Below are 9804 nucleotides of genomic sequence, written 5' to 3'. Positions count from 1 at the left end.
ACTATTAGAATAATTATTTTTCAAGTCAGTTAATCTTGTGAAACAGTCGATCCGTGATTTGCAAAATTATACACTCTTCAGTTTAAGGTTGGTATTTTTTTTCATTTCCGGAACAAACGCATCATAAATACATCACCTTTAGGGTCTACAAGTTATACAAGCCAGTATCAGTGTACATAATGACGACAATATAAAAGTGAAATTATTTTATGAAAGTTTTATATTGGAAAGTATGACGACAAACAAATTCAAATATTTTACCAAAATTTTATACTGCAAAGTTATTCCAGGCATCGGGTCCCTTCTTCCGCCACTGGCTTCATCTGGTAGAAGCAGCAAGTGTCGTCTGCTAGATACAATTGGCAACTAACTGTCATGTTATAAATCCTCTTATTACATATGGATATATAATCCTTAAGTTCAGTTACCGAAATTGTTATTTTGTAAAATTTAAATAACTACTAGCGAATATATAACTTGACAAATCTCTCAATATGTTCAGGAAAAAAGGAAAGTTATGTCACAGAACCAGATGTCAACAATAGCTTTTTGCTGTGCCTGTCACATTTAACATTGTTTCAGATAAGTCAGAAACCTTAGATGTAATACAAGCGCGTAAATAGCAATTCTAAAGTGATTTAGTAGCCCACCTTGTCGAGAACAAATGATTACTATGTTGACATAAGGGACCCAGAACACCTCTGATTAGCGACATCGATTGGTTACCAGTGTCCCCCTGGTTATCGGCATCTTTTTAGTACCAGCAAGGCAATTCCACGACAACCGTAGTTCCATCAACTAAATTTTTCTTCCTGTTAATACAATAAGATAAACAGCCACACTGTTTTTCAGAAACCAACACTTACAAAAAAGTCACATATGGAAAGATAGTTATATCCTCGTTTTCTTTTTACTGACAGAAAACAAAAGTTTGTTATAAAAGCTTTGACACGTTTTAAAGAAGAAAATGGGTTTCAAACTCACACACTAAAAATCATCAATTCGAACCACGTCTCCGGCTTATGCGGTAGCAAACGCTTGCCTGTTTAGACCGCAGCACAGCAATGAGCCCGACGTACAATTACACCAATCATGAAAACCTATTTGGTGTAATTAAACTGATTTACCGACCTCTATTCAAAGTGCAATATAAATTATAAGCAAGTCCTTACGTGTATGGTACAGGAAACTGCTTCTTGTCGGACAGTTCGGGTTCCTCGTCTGATAGCCTGAGTTTCTTATCGAATAGTTTTGAGTTTCTTGTCCGATACTTCGAGCTTTTCTTTCACCATAGCCATAAGTTGAATGCACATTCCTACGCTCCAGAATTACGAGAAAAATAGTTCTTTGCTTTCTAAAGGTTTAAAGTTATGCACTGCTTAACTGAATACTGGTAGTCATTATCTAACAATTAACAGTAATGAGTTAAAAATAAAAAAAATTAAAACCATGTACGACCATACGATAACCAGAAAATATAAACTGCAAAAAAGCTATCAAACGAAATTATCTAATTGTACCTGTCAGAAAAATTACATACCTTAGAAAAAGGATCAAGTTGCAGCACTGACTTAACCACTGTGAAATCTACAACATGACATCCACGCACGTGCTTGTAGTCAATATCATGTACCAGAGCTGCACCATCCACTAAACCATTGCATTGTCTACAACATGATATATTCACACGTGCTTGTAAACATCAGACAAAAAGTTGATAAAATGCATACAAAAAAAGGATAACATAAGTAGCAATATAATACCTGTTCATCATAAAGAGAAACGCACATTTTGCTTGGTCTGCATCTCCATGTCCTGTCCGTCTGCGTCTTTTTTTCTTCAAGTACACATACCCCAGCATTCTAGTAGAAAAAAAGAAATACAAAACAAAAAGCGTAAAATGCAGAAATAAAACAAAACAATTTCGCGCGTTCAACCCAGATCTCGTCTGCACCGCATGTCTGTCGTCTGCATATTTCATGGCATGTCTTTGCAGCTTTCGCGCGTTCAACCCAGATCTCGCCTGCACCCAATATCTGTCGTCTGCAAATTTCATGACATGTCTTTGCAGCTATCTAAAACTGATGGGAAACGTAAAACAAATTAATCAAAAAGCAGTTTTTGTGTACATGAATAAATCTATTTATAATGTACTGCTAGTGGCAAAAAGAAATTCACCTTGTAACGGAACGAACGATGAAGAACTAAATGCGACATACAATTCGCACCAAACGCCCATTTTAACAAAACAACACAAACATGATCGAATACAACCGAGAAGACCACATGGAAGACACCAACAACACAACAAACACCAAAACACCACTACAAACACCACAACAAACACCAAAACCACCACAAACACCATCAAATAGCCAAACAAATCCCTGACAAAAAAGCAAACACCGAACACCAAGAATTACGCAGCAAAACACATGCAAGGTAGATTAAGTTTCAATAACCGCACATATTATCCAGATGTTTGTTTATATTCAAGTTTTGTCTGAATTCATTTACAGGTCCTAGCAAAGCTTAGACAATTTAAAGCTAAGCGCTTGTCACGTGATCGTTATCGGTTGCAGGATTTCTCTCACAGCTGTTTGTTGGTTTAGACGTCCCTTTGCCTAGATGTAGATGTTAGTGCTCTAAAATCTGTTGTATGACTTTGTACATCTGAACGTTACCCATCCAATATACCATTGCCTAGGTATTGATGTACGTTTCCATGGTAACCCTGTTAAAGTTGAATGTATAAATACAGAAAGGCATGTGTAAAAACAAAAACAAATGTATCAAATTGTCGCCACATAAAAGGAAATGTAGACATACATGTACTAACCGTATATGCTCTAAAATCTGCTCATCTGAACGTCAGTCATTGTCTATATGTATTTTGTGGCGGTACGTTCCCATGGTGACCCTGTTGCGTGTTTACATATAGAGAGGCATGTGTGAAAAGAGAAACAAATATACCAAAGTGTTGCCACATGTAAGAAAAAGTAAACATACCCACCCTATATGCTCCAAAATCGTTGTAAAACTTTGAACATCTAAACGTCGGTCATCCATACATACCATTGCCAAGATGTGGTGGTAAGTGTTCACAGTAACCCTGTTAAATGTATAGATACAGGGAGGCATGTGTAAAAAGAGAAACAAATATATCAAATTTGTTGCCACAGAAAATAAACAAGAGGGCCATGATGGCCCTGTATCGCTCACCTGAGTACCATTGTAAAATGATATGATCATGTTTTGACATAGAGCACATAGGCATACACATTAAATCTCATCAGGATAAACATTTTCTTGTAACAGTCCCTTTTGACCTAGTCAGGCTCAAATGCTGCATTTTTGTACTAACATGACTATTCCTTAGCCTGGAAGACAATTAAAGGGCAATAACTCTGAAGTTACAAAAGAAATCCATGCGAAATGTTGTGTGCACAACTACATTATAGTGCTCTAAATTCTGTTTAAGTTTCATAGTTCAAGGCCAAATATATCAAAAGTTATGATGCAGAAATTGCCATACCTATAGTACCCTATAATATATAGTTAACACTAGAACCTTCTAAGGGCCATAACTCTGGTGTTACTTGGGCAATCTGACTGAAACTTGATGGGCCCCATAACCCCAAAGTGGTGAACATGTATATGAAGTTTGTTTGAAAAAAAATCTAAAATAAGGAATGATTTTTTTGTTGGGGGGGGGGGGGGGGGGGCGGGGGGTGATCAAGGTAAGGGGGTGACCATGTGTGGGTACACAACACGTGTTTACAATAAATGTTCATGGAAAAGAATGAAAGAAATTTAATGAAATTCTGCCAAATGGTAAGTTTGTTATGTACAAATATGTGGATTTTTATACAATTAAAGGGCAATAACTCTTAATTTACAGAACAAATCAGAACGAAATTGTGTGTACACAACCATATTATGGTGAACTAAATTCTGTTTAAGTTTCATAGTTCTAGGTCAAATATATCAAAAGTTAAGATGCAGAAATTGCCATATTTATAGTACCCTATATAGTTAATACTAGAAACTTTTAAGGGCCATAACTCTGGTGTTACTAAGGCAATCTGACTGAAACTTGGCGGGCCGCAAAAAATCATAGTGGTAAACATGTATATGAAGTTTTATATAAATAGTCCCAACCATTTCCTAGATATGGCTCCGGACGGACGGACGGAAGGACGGACGGACAACGCCAAAACTATATCCCTCCGACTTTCGTCGAGGGATAAAAAGTAAACATACATGTACACTCCCTGTATTTTCCAAAATATATAACATTTTACATCTGAACAGCTGCCATCCATTTATTTCATTGCCTAGACGTATGTTTCCGTGGCTACCCATTTTAGTATTTAGGAAAAAATCTGAAACTTATGTGTAAAAACAGAAACCTATATTAATTCTAGGGGTACCTTAGATATTCCAGACAAAGAAAATATGAAAACATACACACCATTTATACTCCAGATCTGACAATACCTTAGTCCATGATCTGTATGTACACACGGTCACCTAATGATGATAAACAAATGTGCAAAGATTCAAAGCTGTAGCTCGTATAGTTTTAAGAAAAGGTGGACCTAAATAAAAGTTTTAACCAAGAAACTCAAATTTTTGAAGTACAAAAAGGGCCATAATTCTGATAAAATGCATATCAGAGTTATGTTATGATTCTTGGCCTACACACGGTCACCTAATGATGATAAACAAGTGTGCAAAGATTCAAAGCTGTAGTTGGTACAGTTTTAAGGGGGACCTAAACAAAAATTTTAACTAAGAAATTACAAAAAGGGCCATAATTTTGACAAAATGCATATCACAGCTGTGGTTCTTGGCCTACACAGTCACCTAATGATGACAAACAATAGCGCAAAGTTTCAAGCTGTAGATCTTATGGTTTACCAGAAAAGGCGGACCTAAACAAAAAATTAACAAACGCCGACGCCGACGATCAAGTGACGACAATACCGCGTAGACTTTTTCTCAAAAATCCGACAAACAAAAAGGAAAAAATACACACCCTTCCTGCTCCAAATCTGAAACCACGTCAGTCGATGTTGTGACTGAATTATGGATGGTCTCTCATCTATGCAATAATGCCCCCATAGCAACTGGAAAACTGCAAAAAGTAAAACATGATTTGTTAAACGTAAATGTCTTACCTGCAGTTAAAGCTATGAAGGCAGTTTTAAAATATTTGTTTATACTTGTATGATACTTTGCAATCGATAGAAAGACCCGGAATCTGTATTCCAGGATATGACTACCGTTAAAAGTTGGCCCTAATATAAACCAATTAACGATATTTGTCTATTTGTTGGAAAAACATATTGAATTTACATCTTCAAAAGCTAGTAATACCCTCAGATTTATAAAAAGAAATGTACAATGTAATAACCGTAATATTAAAGAAACTGCCTACAAAACAACCGGCCACAATTAGAATACTGTAACACCATATGGCATCCATGGCAGAAAAACGTAACTTATGAGATAGAAAAGGTACAAAGAGCCGCAGCCAGATATGTTATGAATGACTACTCATACCAAAGCAGCGTAACATCAATGCTTGAAACTCTTAAATGGCAGACATTAGAACAAAGGAGAATACATGCATCTTTAATTATGTTGTATAAAATATCACACAACCTCTTCTCTGTAGATCATAACCACCTGACAACCTCTAGAAATTTAAACTTTATCATTCCATCTTCAAGAACACAATATCATATGAACTCCTTCTTTCCCCGCACAATCAGATACTGGAACGCCTTACCTTATAATATCAAGAACAGTGTGAACCTTCAGTGCTTCACATCTGACCTAGACTTGTATTGTACTAATGTCATCATCCTGTTTTTATTTTTAACAAGCTGTATATATTACTGCTCTTACCCTTTTAACAACATGAATATCATGTATCATGTAACATTGCAACATGTTTTTTAACAACTGCCCCGACCTCCCAGTTATGATCAGAAATTGATTGTTCGGAGAATCTCCGTAGATGTAGATGTAGATAATGGTTTGACAACATATGGCGTAATAGAACAGTATATAACTTTATTTTAAATCAATATTATCAAATTAATTCTTAGTTTAAATGGTAGAGCGGAAGTCTGTTGTAAGCCACGCCATGCGTCCCTTTTTGCACAATTTTTCATGGATGCCAAGTTGTTGTCACAGTCATATAAATAAGACTTATAAAACATGTTCCCAGTAAAAAAAAATACGTGCACAATACATAATTTGATTGTTTCTATAGCAACCGTTCACTTCAGGCAATAGCAAAAAGTATAGGCGAAAATTCCATCATACCTATCTAGTTTGTGCATAATAATGGCATCGGTCCCTATACGGAATGAATGCGTGCTGAAAAAATCTCGAGGACGACTGGCTTTTCACCCCCAGTATTTAAAATACATTAAAGCTAATGAATATTCTTTGGAATCAATCTTTATAATCAGTGTAAAGAAAACAAACTGTTGTATTAGATATTTCTCTAGAAGTAGTTTCTTGCGTTTACAGGAATTTGAATGATAATCACAGGTTAAGATGGGCGAAAACCACAAAATGAATCTTGAAGAAATGAGAAAAGAAATACGACAGCAATAGAAAGAAAATAGAAAAGAAAACACAGAATAAAAAAATTACATACCATTTTGTTGACTCGCCTCTCTGAAGACCCGGACTGGCTATGACAATAACAATATGTTGTCACGAAAGTCACGTGCTAAGTGAACTGAGCATGAACAGTGCCTCGGGAATAACGCGTTGATTAAATCACAAAGGTTGAGTGAATTGTGTAAGACTGTGTCAAACATGTTTTGTACGAGTTCATTTAAGTTGCCGGGTCATTGCGCCGCACCACTGTTCTGTGTAGCAATATATATGATAAACATTCCGAAATGAGACCAAGTTGAGATTTTTGCATGTTACATTATTTTTGGGGGAAAGTTCACACAAATGCCGATTAAATCCCATGACTGATAGACTTTGACCATTAGTTGCGCTTCAGACTCATTTGCTGTACCTCATATGACGACCTGTAACATTAAATTTTGACCCCGTTGAAAATTGACCCCACGTGTCATTTTTCAACGTTGAGAGTTGATCTTGTCAACATTTCAACATTAAATTCATCATCTATAAAAAGGTAAAGGTCTTGTTTATTATAGTGTCACCCCTATTGAAAGGGCCGGCCAATTTGGCTTATAAGACACCTTTATAGTGCGTACCAATTACCTCCCAGCTCCTATACCACTATGCCAGGCGCCAGGCGGATAGAAGTCGGTAACCATTCATTTAACTAGCTCGCGGCTCACGAACCGGCCTTTTCGGAACCAGTCGCATGACAAACATTCCTCGGACGAACGGTCCCCATGGGGCTCGAACCTTCGACCTCCCGATCCCAAGGCGGACGCCTTAGCCACTGGGCCACGGTGAGCGGTTGGACAGCGAAAGTTTAACACAATAGGGTTATTATAACAGTAGCTTGATCTGGGATGCAGTATTCGGCTCGAGTGGATTTTGCCAGATCGGATCTCACGAGGCGCGCAAGCGCCGAGTGTGATCCGACCTTGCAAAATCCACGAGAGCCGAATACAAAGTCCCAGATCTAGCTACTGTTATAATGACCCTTTTATTATATACCTTTACCATTTTGATTCTTGTTACGTTCTTGAACGAAATCTTCAATGTTTATCGATATTAAATGGAACATAGTGAAGTTTTTTATGTGCGCATTTTATAGAAATGTGTCTGGTAATGCATATTAATGAAAATAATCCGGCAGCATACAATACGGAAGGTACAATACGGAATTTTTGTCTGTCTGTTCATATTTAATTTTGAAATACAAGCAGATTTTTTACAGAATTTATATAGGTATATAATAAAATGATTTTCGACAGGTGGTTGGGTGTAGGCACATCGAGACTTCCACACAGGAGCACCTTTTCCTATCATAACAAGATATTAGTAAGTGATATTTCTGTAACACATAGAGATTTATTCTTTTACATTGAAAAATCTTGTCTTTATGCGTCCTAATGCCTGGTTGATTAGAATGTTTAACTTTACAAATGTGTATAATCTACGGTTTTAATTCATTTATAGAATGTAAGATATGGCTTTTAGATAAGTTTCTTAATTCTGTTCAGAATGACCACATGCATTTTATAGTTATCTATTTCAAATTTTACTTGTCACAAAAAAAATTTATCAGACGAATTTCTCCCGCCTTGCCGACGATTTAAACAGAGGGTCATCACATTCACACGAAAATTACTTAAGGTATTCATAGTCCATAGTCATAAAACCCCTACGTATGTGACACTAAGTTGCAAGAATCAGTTACTGATGCCTAGTCACTGTCTTAACAAATAACATAAAGTCGAAAACAAATATATGTGTAATAAGGGTATTATAGTTTTCTCGTTTATGGAAGCCTGAATGCACCACCCCTCATTTCTAACGGACTGTTGAAAAATTTTAACATATATTTCTAAGGGTGTTTTTATTCTCAATATATCTGCTGTATATCTTCAGGAAAAGTGTATCTATTTATGCCCCTGATATTTTCCAACAAGACCACTAACGTCATCTTTTCAAGACTGCGCAAAATGACATGCCTGACTTCGAATCACTTGCCATACACCGATGTAGGTTCGAGCCCCACTCAGAGCGTTGAATTATTAATGTTAGCAAGCTTTTACATCCGATGTATTGACAACAATATAAATCCTGCTCACTCTATAAAGACAATATTTTTTCTCCAACATTCATGAAACCCCATCAGAATGTCTGTTTGCTTATGGTCTACAACAAAGACACAAGTATCGTTATATCATCTCAAGTTCTGTCAGTACTACATACACTGCTTTGTTTGGTGCGGAGTTCTTGCAGCAACTTTCGTACTTGTCGGTAATATAATCCCCCTCATCCGATTACCGAGACTGCCCACGTCACAAAACGGCTAAAGTTATAAAGTGTCCTACCTTCCGCTGAATGCATGGAATTAAAGGTGTCCGATCGGATAATTTCTTCAAAATCTGAAAAGGGTTTTTATGTTTCGTTTGATCTAACTAGAGAAATGTTTTCCAAATATTTTGCCAAATTGCTCACCAAAAACTGATATAGTGTCTTACCTTACACTAGGCAATTTCTCTTGTTAAATACGAAAACAAATACTTTCTTTTTGTCTGACACACAAGTGATACAATTATGAGTAATTAACAACCAGGTCAGTACTGTCACTCGAACCAACGGCCACAAATCGACGAGAGCTTTTGAACTTAACATTGAAAATGACCCATCTGTAGATGATTAGTTCATTAATAAGCATTCAAAGATGTGTAACTGGGTTAAAACATCTATTTCTGACCAGTATCTGCAGAGTCAGGGTTATTGCCGATGAATAATTATGTATCAATGTAGCTCGTGGCGCGCCCGAATGTATAACTAAACGTTCATTACTTAAAGTTCCGAGAAAAAAAATACAGAAATATTAATTTTTCATCTGTATGGTAATAGGCATATTGCATAAGATTATTAGGATCAGTTTTCAACGTTGAAATATGACCTGACTATAGTTGATCACTTTTCAACGAGGGTCAAATTTTTACGCGTGGGTTGGTCATTAAATAACTGGAAGGGTCAATTTTCAACATTGAAATATGACCAGACTATAGTTGATCACTTTTCAACGAGGGTCAAATTTTTACGCGTGGGTCGGTCATTAAATAACGGGAAGGGTCAATTTTCAACGTTGAAATATGACCT

At 36.5% G+C, this 9804-nt stretch overlaps 1 long non-coding RNA gene across 2 annotated transcripts; it reads right to left on the bottom strand.

Annotated features, from left to right (window-relative positions):
* Window positions 1–465: 465 nt before the first annotated feature.
* Window positions 466–2386, bottom strand: LOC128558131 (uncharacterized). 2 transcript variants are annotated; one of them, XR_008371537.1, is made up of 4 exons: window positions 1764–2386; window positions 1541–1667; window positions 1173–1315; window positions 466–812 (listed from the first exon to the last, which is right to left on the bottom strand). It is a non-coding gene; the product is annotated as an uncharacterized LOC128558131 (long non-coding RNA). The 2 variants fall into 2 exon arrangements; XR_008371536.1 differs by having other exon boundaries at window positions 469–812; window positions 1173–1667.
* Window positions 2387–9804: the final 7418 nt, after the last annotated feature.

This window comes from Mercenaria mercenaria, chromosome 6, assembly GCF_021730395.1.
Source record: "Mercenaria mercenaria strain notata chromosome 6, MADL_Memer_1, whole genome shotgun sequence".
Taxonomy (NCBI): domain Eukaryota; kingdom Metazoa; phylum Mollusca; class Bivalvia; order Venerida; family Veneridae; genus Mercenaria; species Mercenaria mercenaria.
Note: the sequence above shows the minus strand (reverse complement) of the source record. Positions and strands in the feature narration are given on the sequence as shown.